General features: G+C 54.4%; 2 long non-coding RNA genes across 2 annotated transcripts; one reads left to right on the top strand and one right to left on the bottom strand.

Annotated features, from left to right (window-relative positions):
* Positions 1 to 1,138: 1,138 nt before the first annotated feature.
* On the bottom strand, positions 1,139 to 2,009 carry LOC123521835. The gene is made up of 2 exons (XR_006680174.1): positions 1,708 to 2,009; positions 1,139 to 1,324 (listed from the first exon to the last, which is right to left on the bottom strand). It is a non-coding gene; the product is annotated as an uncharacterized LOC123521835 (long non-coding RNA).
* Positions 2,010 to 3,065: 1,056 nt separating this feature from the next.
* LOC123521836 lies at positions 3,066 to 4,009 on the top strand. The gene is made up of 2 exons (XR_006680175.1): positions 3,066 to 3,433; positions 3,718 to 4,009. It is a non-coding gene; the product is annotated as an uncharacterized LOC123521836 (long non-coding RNA).
* The last annotated feature ends 9,752 nt before the right edge of the window (positions 4,010 to 13,761 follow it).

Here is a 13,761-nt window from a genome sequence, read left to right as displayed (position 1 = left end):
ATCTTGAATTGAAGGGGACTGTTATGAAAAGGTAGACCAAGCCCACTATCCTTCCTGTAAAACTCCAGCTATTGTCCGTGGCTTGTCTTGGCTTAACATCTCATTCTTTTAGCCCAGTCCTTTGCTTCTTGCTTGTTTCTCCAGTTGGGTCTTTTGCTATGATGTTTGTCCAAGAGCCCTCCCTTCCCTCTCTGTCTTCTTGGTGGAAGTGTCAACGTTTACAGTAACGTGCATAGGTCTGAAGTATATAGACCACACGTTTTGCCAGTCCTGGGCACACATAGCGTTATCATCCAAACCCAGGTACAGAAGGTTCCTAACAGCCTAGAAAGTTCTCTTTTCAGTCAAACCCTCTCCCAGAAATAGCCCCTGTTCGAAATTTGATATCTGCTGATGGCTCTTGCCGGCTGGGAACGTCATGTAAATGGAATCACATAGCACGCACCTCTCTTATTCACAGAGAGGCAGTCGTAACAGTTTTGTAGACATATCTCTTTTATTTTTTTAAGATGTCAAAAACAACACCCCACCGTGCATATCGGGAGAGTTTGGCCTATTGATAGAGAGAATTTCAGTGACTGTTACTTTAAGATGTGGATCACCTGGAGCATCCAATTGCCTTTTTAAATTAATCATTTTATTGGAGGGGGGCTCTTACAAATCTTATGACAATCCATCATTCAATTGTATTAAACACACTTGTACATAGGTTGTCATCAATATTTCCAAAACATTTTCTTTCTCCTTGAACCATTGGTATCTGCTCGTCTTTTTTGTCCTCCCTCCCCCACCTTCCCACCCATATTTATCTAATATAAAGATAACTGTATGAGTATATGTGGTATAGGTGTATACACATACATACATACATGTACAAAGAGTGATTCTTGCCATGAGAAGGGATAAAACAAGCCTTGGGGCAGGGCGGGCTGTTGTGTAGTGAGCCAGCAAGCTGAAGAATGAGTGTGTGGTGGAGGCCCCACCATCTGAAGGCTGAGCGAGGACCCGTTCCCCAGCAGCCTTGGTGCTGGGGGCTCGGTTCTTCCTCACAAGGTCACACCCTGGAGCCATTTCCTGCATGGGAAGGCTAAAACTTCTACTTCAAGTTCCGTGTGTGTAAATACACTCACACATAATGTTTTAAGCGCTTGGCCATGCACTTGAGCTTTATTGCTATGTGTAAAGCAAAATGTAGAGTTGACGATTCTGCTCACCACACCTGCACGCTCTGATGTCTGTCGGCGTGCCATTTGACCTCAGATAGATAAGGGGCACCTTGTTGCCCTGTGTCCTTGATGCCCTCAGAATACAGATGGGTGCACACCTGGAGGAAGAGAGGCATGCAAGAAGAGAAAATTTGGATCCCGAAAGAATATTTGCACAAACAGTTAAAACGTGAAAAAAGAAAGCAACCTAGCAATTTCACAACAGCAAGACCTAACTCTGCTGGCTAAGTGATCCCATGTGTGGGATCTGCGCAGCCAGGAGGCTGGGAGTGGGCTGGCCCAGGCCGGTGCCAGGGCCCCACTGTGGACTGACTGGGCAGCCCGGCAAGCTATTTCGTCTCCCCGAGCCCATTCCGAAGAGTCCTGGTGGCATAGTGGTTAAGCACTCAGCTGGCTGCTGGCCAAGAGGTCCATGGTGAGAACCCACTTTCTCCCGGAAGAAAGATGTGGCAGGTTGCTTCTGTAAGAATCACAGCCTTACCGTTCTCCTCTGTTCTCCAGGGTCACTATGAGTTGGACTCAGCTCAGTGGCAGTGGGTTTTGAATGGAAGGGCCCACTTCTGCTTCTCCAAAATGAGGGTAGGAACAGTGGTCCCTCTGCGCCACAGGGTTGGGAAGAGGTGAGGTGTGAGCAAAATCTCTGTGAACAACCCAGGCTGCCCAGATGCCAGCTGGTTGTTGTCTTTGCCAGACATGGAATAATTATCCTGGAGGGGGATGTGGACTTCAGGCTTTTATCCTATGATCATTGCCTTTTTTGTGCATGTGACTCATGAGTAAAATATTATCTCTGCTCACCCTGTGGCCATTGACTTCCTCACTGGAGAAAAGAGGACATTTGGACAGGAAATAAGAAGGGCGGGAAGCTGTGGGAGCCAGCTAGCTCTGGATCGGAATCTAGGCTCACTCACTGGCTCTTCGTGACCTTGGGTGAGCCCCCCTAGCACTTCAGAGCCTTAGTGTCCTCCTCTGGGAAATGGGATGGGGGCTGTGGGGGGCGGGGAGGGCCTTGAATTCCCTTCAGTGGGTTCCTGGGAGGGTTGCCCATGCTCCTCATAATAGGCACTGAGCCTATTCTAGGCCGGGTCCACCCGGGTCAAAATGGACCATCTCGTGCCAGATGTGCTGGTGGCAAAGAAGCGATGAAACCCACTCCAATATGCACCCCGCACACTTGAGCCTGTCTGCCTGGACTCCAGGGCCTCGAACAAGGATCACAAGTGTGGAAATGTGCTGGCCACACCATGAGAGAAGAACTGCTGGGCACGGAGAAGATGAACCACCTAGAGAGGGCATGCTACAAATGGACCAAGCCCCATCTGGGGAGATCCCTGTCCGGAGGGTTGGCTCTGGACTCCACCGTTCATCTGGCTGGCTTGGCGTCCTGAGGAGTTCAGAGTCTAGGCTGGGAGTGAGAGTAAACCTCAGCCTTGGTTTATTTTTAGCAATATAAAGACTCCTCCCTCTCTCCCCTAGGCCTCTCACCAGGGTTAGTAGTGTCATCAATTTGGTAACTCATGCTGCATTCCCCACCCCCAGGACCTCTTCCCATACCAGATCACACTGAATTCTCCACTCATTACCGATAAGCCCATCCATTCTGATTCATAGCCGCTGCTATAGGAAAGGGCAAAACTGCCCTGGTGGGTTTCTGAGACTGTACATCTATATGGGGATAGAAAACCTCATCTTTCGCCCTCAGGTGGGCTGATGGTTTTGAACTGCTGACTTGTTGGTTAGTAGCTTAATGCCAACTCCACAACACTGCCAGGGGTCCCTTGCCAGAATCCTTCAAAATGTTTACGATCCATTTTAATCACAGATTTAATTGCCCATTTAAAACTAATATGTGATCAATATCATTGTGAATGGCTCAAATATAGTATTTCTTAGCTTCTGTGTTTACCCACAACAAAAGTGTTCTTCAATTCTACAACAGCATTATGAAAGGCAACCCTTTTAGGCACTTGGAGGAAGTCTGTTTGTAAACGTTTTCTCCCCCTTTCCCTTTAATTATGACTTCATTTCCCAAATGCTAGTGCTATAGGTTCATAAGTACAAGGACCACAGTGCTGTAGGTGAAGAAACACCAGCGCATCAGACAGAAGTAGCTGCTCTGCAGAATGGCATGGAGGAAAACAACAATGGCGCTTCCAGGAGGTGCTCTGCAGAAGGAACCACGTGACTGGAAGCAGCCTTGTAAGGAGGTAATAAGGACAGCTCTGCCCAGGGCGGATTCAAAAAGTTCAAAAGGAAATGAGCACAGAGTCTTAACCCTGTAGATACATTGCTACATGTAAGTGGGGGAGTGGGTCTTAGGGGGAAAAAATGTTTTTACTGTATTAAAAGGAACTACAGGGATATTTTAAGAAAAAACCGAATACATTTCTGCTGAAACACCGCACAAACATTTTATAGACATGCATGGTGGGGTCACCCCTCTGAAAGGGTGTCGCTGGGTGCAACCTGCACATCCTCCAATCCCCCCTAGGGAGGATGCCAAGACACTCTTTGCCTTCTACACTCATTGGAACAGCGATCTGCGGATCCTGCGCCCTCACCCCCCACCCCCAGGGAGACCTTCTCCTGGAGGTTCACAAACCCTTCTGCCAGGGCTGAGGACTGGCCCGATTGGGGAGGACTCTGGACTCAGTGGGAATTGGAGCGGCTAACTGGGGCCAAGTGTCTCTGCTCTGAGCTGCGAAAATGTGACCAGGTAGTCACCTGGGGGGTTGGCTTTAAATCGTTTAAAGAAAAAATTAATAAATAAGTAGTTCACTCTCTTGGCAGTCTCTGCCCCCTCCGACCTTTCTCACGGGGCTTCCTCTCTCCTCCTCCCACCCAAATTTCCCTGACTGCCCGTTGTTGGCTTTTCCCTCCCCATCCCTCGTGTGACTCTGGCCTTTTTAAAGAGGCCGGTAACTTGCAGACTTCGGAAATTCCGAATGCATTTTCCGCTGGCCCGGTTTCGCCGCGACCTCCAGGGGGAACTCCCCACCGCGGCCTGCTCATTTTAGCTCTCAATCGCAGACTGCAGTCGGGGCCATCGGATCTGCGAGCCGGCCAACAGCCGAGCGCGGCGCTCGCTCGCAGAAGGCGGCTGGCAGGAGCGGGACCCGCGGGAGCCCCGAGCGCTGCGGCTCTCCCACTTCACTTCGGAGCGCAGGACCGAGGGGAAAGGCGTCCCCTGCTCTCCCAGACGCCTCCGCCGAGCACACACTGCGCTCCTCGCATTCCTTTTTAATTCAAGACCTCCCCTTTCAGCACCGTCAGAGCCGCAGAAGAGCCGCCTCTCCAGAAACCAGCACAACACAGGCTGGAGGGTCTACAGGGTCTCACCACCGTCTTCCTCCTCCTGGCCATCGTCGTCCTTCACCTCCCCTGCCCCCAGCGCATGGACACTTGGAAGACCGTTTTCCACAGGGGAATCTCTGTCCCCCATGGCAGAGTGGTTCCTGCTCTTCCCACACCCCCTTTTCCTGGAGCCTAAATTGGACCCTAAGGTGTTTGTTATAAAGACTTGCGGCTAAGTCTCAAAGTGGTTTGAATAGAGGTGGCACTCAAATGACCAAGATGTGTATTTGTGGGAGATGAAAGATCTCCCAAATACCTTCACACACATCTAAACACACACACACACACACACACACACACACATATAGCATGCAGTGCTGTACACCACATACCATACTAAGGCATGTAGAAAGATGTGATTCACGATAAATCATGTGTAATGGAATAAGAAACTGTCCGGACTCTTAGCTGAAAATGGTAAGTTCAACAACACAATACTGTGAACTTACAAAACAACCTGGATGTTCTACTCCATAAGGTAGTAAAAATATAACAGGCGATAGATAAACTTTAAATAGAAATGTTCCAGGGCACCTCCCGAGGTGCTAGGGTCTCACCAAGACCCAGGGTCAACTCAGCCCAGGGCAGCAGTCCCTGCAGGTCGATGGCACCAGGTCTGCCTCATCTCAGTTCCCACCTGCCCACCGCCTTGAGAGTGATTCTCAAGGACCCTTTCTTGTCAGAGTAACTGAGCTAACAGGTTGTCTTTCATAAGGGGAGGAGGCATCAGATTTCATAAATGAGTCCCCAGGACGTGCCACCCAGCCTCGAGGCAATCCCTGACCGTGGGGTGTTCGGCGTCTCTAGTGTACAACCGCCAGCGATCGGTCTCAGAGGACAAACAACCCAAGGTGCCATTTTCCAACCTGAGCATTAGAGGCAATTTGGAGATGGAAACGAACCTGTGTTGGCTGAACTTGCCCCCTCGCTGATACCCTTTGAAATGTGGGTGGCAGGGCAGTGAGGAGCCCCAGGGGTAGGCTGGGAGGTGGCTGTTGGTAGCCAAATTAAATGCAAGGTTTTAAATGTGACCTTAACCGCCCCTCCGCTACCGCTGGGTGGTAATTGCGGTGTTGACACTGGGGAAAGAGAAAAACACACGGACAGAGAAGTTATCCTAAAGAGTTGTACACCGTTTACAGGGACAAAGGCTTCGGTGCCTCTGTTGGTTTACTGGCAACCCCAAATCAGTGTGTGTGTGTGTGTGTGTGTGTGTGTGTGTGTGTGTGTGTGTGTGTGTGTGTGTGTGTGTGTGTGTACACGCGCGCGCGCGCGCGCGCAAGAGAGAGAGAGAGTGAGAGAGCGCGAGCGAGCGAATGAAGGCAGTACCTGGCTCTCAGCGACCTCTGCAGCAAACCCCTCGGTCTACCCCTCCCCCACCCCCCCAGGATTCTGAGCCCCAGCCCCCCACCCCCAACCCCGCTGCCGCAGCGATGGATCCGCAGCCGGCCCGCTGAGACCAGCAGTCCCGAGCTCTCAGGGCAACGCGCGCCGCCGGTGTCACGGGAGCTGTGCTGTCAGCGGGCTCCCACCTCAGAGTCAATATTATTTCAGATGGGCACAATATACTGGAATGAAAAGCTAATATTGAACCACAGAGGTCCCATCCGTGCCGTGGCGATGCCACCCTTGGACGCGCAGCCCCGGCGCCGGGCCGACGGCCAGGCTAAAGGAGGGCGGCCGCGGTCGAGCCTCTCTAGGCTTCGCTGGGCCGGGAGCTTGCAGGTTCGGCGCAGACAGGCGGGCCCCGCAGGACCACTGGCCTCTGGAGAGCCCTGGACCGCAAGGTGGGAGTGGGGTGCCTGTTTCCGGAGCCAGGACACGGAAAGGGGGCAATTAGGGGAGTAAGCCGGTGAGTGCAGCCTAGGGTACAGGGCACAGAGGGGCAGCGGGGTTAGAGTGTGGTCAGGAGGGGCGGCTTAGAGAGCCCAACTAGACAGTCTTTCCCCCTCACTAGTGAGAGGCCGCCTGGTCGCTGCAGCCTGGCCTGTCTTTACTGGTCTCTTCAGAAGCCTCCAGTCTCTATGGCCTCTGGAGGCCAACCCCTGGTGCAGGCTGGGTAGAGCCCTCAGATGCAGAGGACACAGGCTGAGGGGCCCTGAGGCTGCCTCTCTGATTGCCTCTCTCTGTCCCATGGCCCAGGCCCTTTTAGAGCTGCCCACAAGAGTAGGCAAAAGTGTGAGGAACTGCTGGCCCTACTGCCCTGTCAGGTGGAGGCCAGGCTGCCCAGGGGTCTCTGATCCCTAAACAGGGGAGATTGAAAATAGGAGGCAGGGCTCATCATTGAAGCTGGGAAAGAGGTCTGGATGACATTGGTGGCCAGTGGACTGGAAGCAAGGGCTCAGGTTGTGAGACTGGGGGGCACCTTAAGGAGCTGTGCTTTGTCTCACAGGTTAGAAGGAGTTTTGGGGGCTCTTCCCTGCCTTTCTCTGGGGACCTGACTGCTGGTAAATTGGTCTCACTTTGTGGTGAGGAGAGGCCCTGGTCCCAGAGCCCATGGTAGGGTAATCCCTGCACCATGACTTTGGGCAGCTTGTGTAAGGAACCTCTCTGGGTCTCAGTTTTTTCCTCTGGGAAATGGGTAGTTTGACTCCTTCCCTACCTGCCTCATCCAAGGTTCATGGAATCCTGAGCAATGGGTAGCAGGCATTGATGTCTTTTCTCCAGGTCCTCTCAGACCCGGAGCCACCCCCCCACACACACACACCTCAGTACACTACCCCGGTTTCAAGCAGAGCTGGGGCAACTAAGTGAAGACCTCTTGCCTTTATTTCCTAATGGCTGCAGTGCCAGGCCAGCCAGGGAGTCCAGAAAACCAGAGTCCAAGAAACTCATGGAAGAGCAGACCAAGTGCCCGGAGAGGGATTCCTGACCCCAGGAGTTTCCTGGGGCCGCAGGGTCAGAAGGTGAATTTGCTGCTTAAGACCCCAGGAGACTATGTCATTCCCAGGAAGGCAGAGAGCAGTCCCCACCAAACGGATGCTGGAGAAGGCAGCAGGAGAATCAAGAGGCATGTGCCCACTCCCCCGTGCTGGCCTGAGATCCATCCACCTTAGCCCACCTGCGTTTGCACCCAGAGCCACTCACGATGGCGTGGCAGTCCAGATGCAGAGAGGCAGCAGCCTGAATTGGAGCGCACACACGCCAGGTTCCACAGCTCAGTTCAGTGGGTGTGTCCTTCTATGGTTCCTGCCTGACCGGCCTTGGCCTTAGACTTGGAGTGGAAATGGAGGGCGTTAAGACAGCCGACCAGGGCCTGTTTCTTCTGGCCTTTTGTTTTCAACAATTAATCCAATCGCCGCTTGTTAGCGTCTAGAAATTGAGCACTTCCGTGGAGATACAGGGTCCTACTGGGGCCCCTGGGCGCATGAAGCTATGGGTCCAGGCTGTATCTCCCCTGGGCTTGTCGCTCCCCCGCTCCCGCCACATTTCGACATTTCAGGGACAGCGTATTTGTCTCTAGAGCTGCCAGAGCCTAGTCGCAGAGGCGGTGAGCGTCCGAGAGGGCTCAGCCCTTCCAAATCAGCGCCCAGAGTAGTTTGCTCCGGGGTGGGGGTGGAGGGGCGCCTTCACAGTACACGGGTTTCCAGCTTAGCCCGAGAAGACCCGCCACCTCCTCACATCGCCTTCCCTCCACCCCTCCCCGGAATGGATGGGGTCCGAGCGCTCTGGGAGCAAGAGTCTGTGATTCCGTTGCGTCCAGGGGTGCGGGGACACCTCCAGAGTGACCACCTGGAGTCCCCTGTCCTGAGCCTACCGCGCGAGGGGGAACCTCAGCTCCCTGGACCTCACTGCTCATGCCTGCAGGGACATTTGCCGGTAGGGCGCCGCATTCCCCAAACCACTGTGGTCTGGCTAGGGACTCGGCCTCCGGCAGGGAGCCTGGGAGAATTGCGTAGTACCACCTTGGCATTCGTGACCACGCTTCCCCCGTCCGGCCATCGTAAGGGAGCCTGCTTCCTGGAGGCGCTGGCCGTCTAGCGAGCATGATGGAGAACTCACTAGGAAGGAGGTCTTCTTAGCTGTGCTCCCCAGGGTTGGGGGACGGGAATCTAGGCGGTGGGCGCCATCCAGGCCCTCCCTCCTTGGGGCACCCAGGGCCGAGAGCCTCTCTCAGCAACCGCCCGGCCCTCGCCACTAGGCGCCGCTGCGCGCTCGCCGATCTGGACCCCTGGTAGGCGCGCGGCCTCTGGGGAGGAAGCCAAAAAGGGATTTGTCGTAAAAGCTATTTTAAGCAATGTTTTTCAGGTATGAATTCTACTTTTCTTCGTTTCTCACCGCCACCCTGCGCGTTCGGAGGAGCCGGGTAGCTGGGAATCAGAGGGGTTTGGAAGTAGTTTGAACCGGACGCCGAGCCTCCGCACCCCCTGTTCCGGGGCACCCTCCATCGGCTGTTGGCAGCAGAATGGTTGAGCTTCCAGCGAGGCGGGTGCCTGGTCGCAGCTACACCAGAGGGTCCCCACCGCGGGGAGCTGGACAGGTGCAGGGAGGGCTGAAGTGCAAGGGGCCTTGACTTAATACTAAGGAATATTTGGTGAGCGTTTCCAAGATGGCACGCGTTAAGACCCATTCTGTTCTCAGTCATCTCACAGGGAAAGGTATTGTTGATGCTTTTCCAGGTGAGGAGTTCACGGGGGGTAGTGAGAGCAGTCTGCGCCCTGGCACCTTGCAGGGGAGCCAGCTGGCTAGGGCACAGGCATTTGCACCTCTAAAGAGCAGGGAGCTGGGCAGGAAACTGGGAGCAGATGCTTTTGCCAGGACCCCCAGAAAACCCGTCCTTTGATACCTCCCAGGAATCAGGGATCCCAGTCTGCTCCTCACCTAACACCTCCCTAGAGAAGTATGGAGCCTTGGGAGAGGGGTGGGGTAGAAGTATGGCTTCCAGGACCTCCTGACTTAATGAAAGGGGTTGGGGGAGAAAAGGCAGAGGGTATGACCAGCAACAGCTTATGTTTGTACAGCTTTATTGTTCCAGAGCTAGACCCTAGCAACAAGTCCCATGTTTGGGCAAGTAATAACCACACAAGGGCACAGCAGCAGCAAGGGCAGGACCGAACTTTTCCCCGTAGCTCACTCTGCGCTGCACTTGGCTTGGCTTATCTCATTGAATCCTCATGGCAATCCCGGGACCTACTACCATTGCTTAGCCCATTTCATAGAAGAGCAAACAGAGGCACCCAGAGGTTAGCGAACCTGTTCAAGTTCACACAGCTGAGCTGCAGCCCTGGATTGGCTGTCTTTGGAGGGAGTGGGGAAGACAGATTTATTAAGGTATGGCCCATCGGAGAGCAACATGAGCTGTTTTGCTCCAGTAAAAATTGCCAGCCTCAGAAACTGGACAGAGAGCCGCTAGGAATTGGAAAGGTCTGGATGCCAGTGGGTTTCGGACAATAAAATCCACTCTGTCTGTGCACGTTCTGAGGTTCTGAGTATGGATTGATTAATATATCGAAAGTGTGCCACCACAAGTAAGATGCAGGGCACTCCACTTCCCCCCATCAGACTTCCATCCCCTGTCCATCCTCACCACCGGCCTGCCATAGTTTTCTAGAAAACAAAATGGAAGTCTGAAAGAAATTGCTCCTTGTCCACGTTCACTCCTAGCTCGGGTCAGATCCAAGATTAGAACCTCCCTCCAGCTGCCTGTAGAATAGCTTCCTGAGCTATATGGGCCCAGATAGGGGATGGTGCTGGAGGGAGATCTCTGGCTCTGAGCTGAAGGCTCAGAGACCCCCACCCCCACCCTCCTGCTGTCTGCCAAACACCCACCTCTTTAGGGGCTTTTATGGAACAAAGGTGTCGCCAGTACAGCACTGGTCAGACTGAACCCACCAGGAAAGAGGAGGCAGCTGAGGTATCTCAAGACAGGGCCCTTGAAGAGCTCTGGGGCCCTTCGCAGCCCAGGACGAACTCACGCGCCCGCGTCAGAGCGGCCTCCTCGCGCCATCCTGGTTAATGAGTCACTTTCGTAGTTAATTCCCCCGCACGCGGAGGCCGGGCAGCGAACCTGCCGAGCTCTCCGGTCAGACGCATAGCTTAAGGGCTCCGGGTTTGTTCCGGGGGAAAGCCGGGGCTCTCTAGAATCCCGCTTCCTCTTAGTGCGGCTTGGGGTCAGCGGCAGCATGTGGGGTTGAGAGGCTGGGTGCCTGGCTCCCGCCTGAAGAGTGGGCTGGGGCTCCAGCTGTTCTCTCCTCCTCTGACTACTAGGAAGCTACTAGGAAGCCAAGCAAGACCTGTGGCCTGAAGACGCCACCGCTCAGGAGACAGACTCGCAGCGGTCTGGGTCCTGGGCCCTGGCCAAATGTCCCAGCCTTGGGCAGGTGGCTGGAGGATCTGGGCTCCCGATTGGGGTACATTCCCTGGGGGCACTTTCTGTACTAAGTGCTCTCAGGATCTTAGGCCCTGGCTGAAAGGGGGAGAAGGCTAGGGGGTTCAGGTGGAGGTTTACATAACAGGAACAGTTCCTTAAGCCATTTATGTTATCACAGGCCTGGCACCACCTAGACAGAGGTGGCGACCCCTGTTCCCAGGTATCCCCCAGCCAGGACCACTAATGTCAATTGCCCAAGGAACAGCTATTTCTTGTTATTACTGGCCACTTCTCATGGTGAGCTACTAGCACCCATAATGTGCATCTCAGACTTGTGGATCCACAGCCTTGAGGGCCAGACATGACCTTGACCCTTCAACCCTCCCCAAAGTTCAAAGGGAGAAGGAAACTCCTGGAGACTGGAATCCCTCCCCGCGCCTAAGTCAAGGCTTTTTTCCCCCGTGTTTCAGAAACCCCAGGCTGACCTCCAAACTCCAACCAGGGCTGGGTGGTTGGTTGCTGGCAGAACTGTGCTCGGACAGTGACTCCAGACACCCCACTGGCCTGGGCAGGGTGGGGCACCTGCCCAGGGCAAATTCAAAGGTGGATTTCCAAGCTGGAGCAATGTTTTGGAGGCTGGAAGACAGTTTCACTCCATGGGACAAATCAAAAACCCAGAATTCTTGGGCCTGAGAAAAAGACGGCTTGCAAAGGCAGGACCACTGTGCTAGCTAAATCGGCAGACCCATGTCCGCAGCAGATGTGGCAGAGGTCCACTGTCTGTGGCAGGGGGATGTCTCTTCCATGCACAAAGGCAAGCCTGTGGCCCCACCTGCTCCTTGTGTGACCCTATAAGTATGTGTATGCACCCTGGGTAGGTCAAGGGGTGGTCTCTGGTTGCCTCCTATTAGTCTGACCTGGGACTGGATAACCCTGGGAAACACTGTGCCCACCCTTGCATTTTCTGATCCCCTCCCCCCAGTACTATACCTTGAATAAAGTCAAGAAATTGACCAACACAAATATGCAGGCGGGGAGAACTGTGGATATTGAAGGGCAGTGCTATAGGGCTATAGGTGGGGAGTGCAGCATAAAGGGGACGGGGTTGGTCGATTTGCTGGCGTTGCCCCACCTCGCTCTGAGACTTTGCTCTTCTGTCTCCTGCCCTTCGATTTCTCCCAGTATCTGGAGGCAATCTAGTCACCAAACAGGCATTTCTGCGTCCTTAAGAGAAATGACAGGGGCCTCGGAGTCATAAATTTAAAGGACGCCAGATTTTTTTTATCATTAATTGTAAACGTGCAAAATACCTGCTGGTACTTCACTTTAGAAGAATGTAATTGGCAAAAAGGAAAAAAAGGGAAAACGAGGCGGCTGATGAATAGATAATAGATCTTTAACCACCAATAAACAGAGAGCAGCGCCAGCCGCCTGGGGGATGTGATCATAATTATGCCGCCGTAAGAGCCAATGGGGATGAGGGAACTGGGCCCTAAAATCATCCCAAAACTGAAGGCGAGCTCGAAAATGCGGACAGGGGGATAGGACTGGAGAAGCTAACGGCAGTCCCTAGTTCTGGAGCTGTGAGTTTGCTCAGCCACCAGCCCCAGGGACAACGAATGGCATAATGATAATAATAGAAATAATACCACCAGCAACAGTAATAATAATAATAATAATAATGACAACAGTAACAAAATTAACAACAGAGCGGTAAGAGTAGTGCCCCGCAGCCACAGCTCGCCTGACCCTGGACCTTCGTCCCAGATAGTCCAGAAGGAACTGTTTAGGGATAGAATTGAGCACCCTCCCAGACAGGAGGCAGGAGAGCCTGGGGCAAGAATGGGCGAGGGCGGGGAGCCCACCATCCAGGATGGGTTGGCGATGCGCGACTCAACTTGTAAACGAATGAACAGGGTCAAGGATCGAGACCGCCCTGACCCGAGCCGCCGCGTCCCGGCTGACTTGGAAACGTGGGAGAACCCCAAGCCCTAGGATCCCTTCCAGCTTAGGAAACGGTGACGAATTTTGCCAGGAACTGGGGCGGCTGAACCGCGCGGCCCCCAGCCCGCTCTGCGCGCTTACCCTCGCTGTGTTCCCAGGCGATCCCAATTCCCCCGACCCGGGGCCTCGGGGGACTGCCGCGGCTGAGCGCTGGGCGCGAGGATACGGCGGGTTTGTCAGTCTGTCCCACCAGCTCAAGCGTAGCCGGCTCCGGATCCAGGGGGCGGCTGCGGAGGCGGCGCCGGTCGGGGACTCTGCAGGGACCAGGGTGCCCCGGAGGGAGTGGTGGAGGAGGAGGTGAAGGCGGTGGCTGCTCGAGAGGAGGTGGGGAAAGAGGAGGCGGAAGAAGAGGAGGAGGAAAGGGAGGAAGAGGAGGAGGAGGAAAAACCGGAGGAAGAGGAGGAGGCGAGGGAAGAGGAGGAGAAGACAAGTCGGCGCGGCGGAGCCGGGAGCCGAGCGCGGGGCGAGCGCGCAAGGCGGGGGGCGGCACGGCCCAGGCGGGGCGCCGACTCCGTTCCACTCTCGGCGCCGATCCAGGCCTCCGGGTTCCCAGGCGCTCGCCGCCCTCTGACGCACTTTAAAGAGTCTCCCCCCCCTTCCACCTCAGGGCGAGTAATAGCGACCAATCATCAAGCCATTTACCAGGCATCGGAGGAAGCTGTTTATGTGATCCCCGCACTAATTAGGCTCATGAACTAACAAATCGTTTGCACAACTTGTGAAGAAGCGAACACTTCCATGGATTGTCCTTGGACTTAGGGCGCCCTGCCCGCCTTTTGCAAAGGAGAGAAAACTTTTTTTTGCCTCCCCCGAGAAACTCCCTCCCCCCTCCCTGCCTCCAACTCCGATCCCCCACGCCATCTCGCC

The sequence above is a fragment of the Echinops telfairi genome, unplaced genomic scaffold (genome assembly GCF_000313985.2).
Source record: "Echinops telfairi isolate 266 unplaced genomic scaffold, ASM31398v2 ScPeMD7_70;HRSCAF=299, whole genome shotgun sequence".
Lineage (NCBI taxonomy): Eukaryota > Metazoa > Chordata > Mammalia > Afrosoricida > Tenrecidae > Echinops > Echinops telfairi.
The sequence above is the reverse complement of the archived record's forward strand: the minus strand, read 5'-3'. Positions and strand labels throughout refer to the sequence as shown.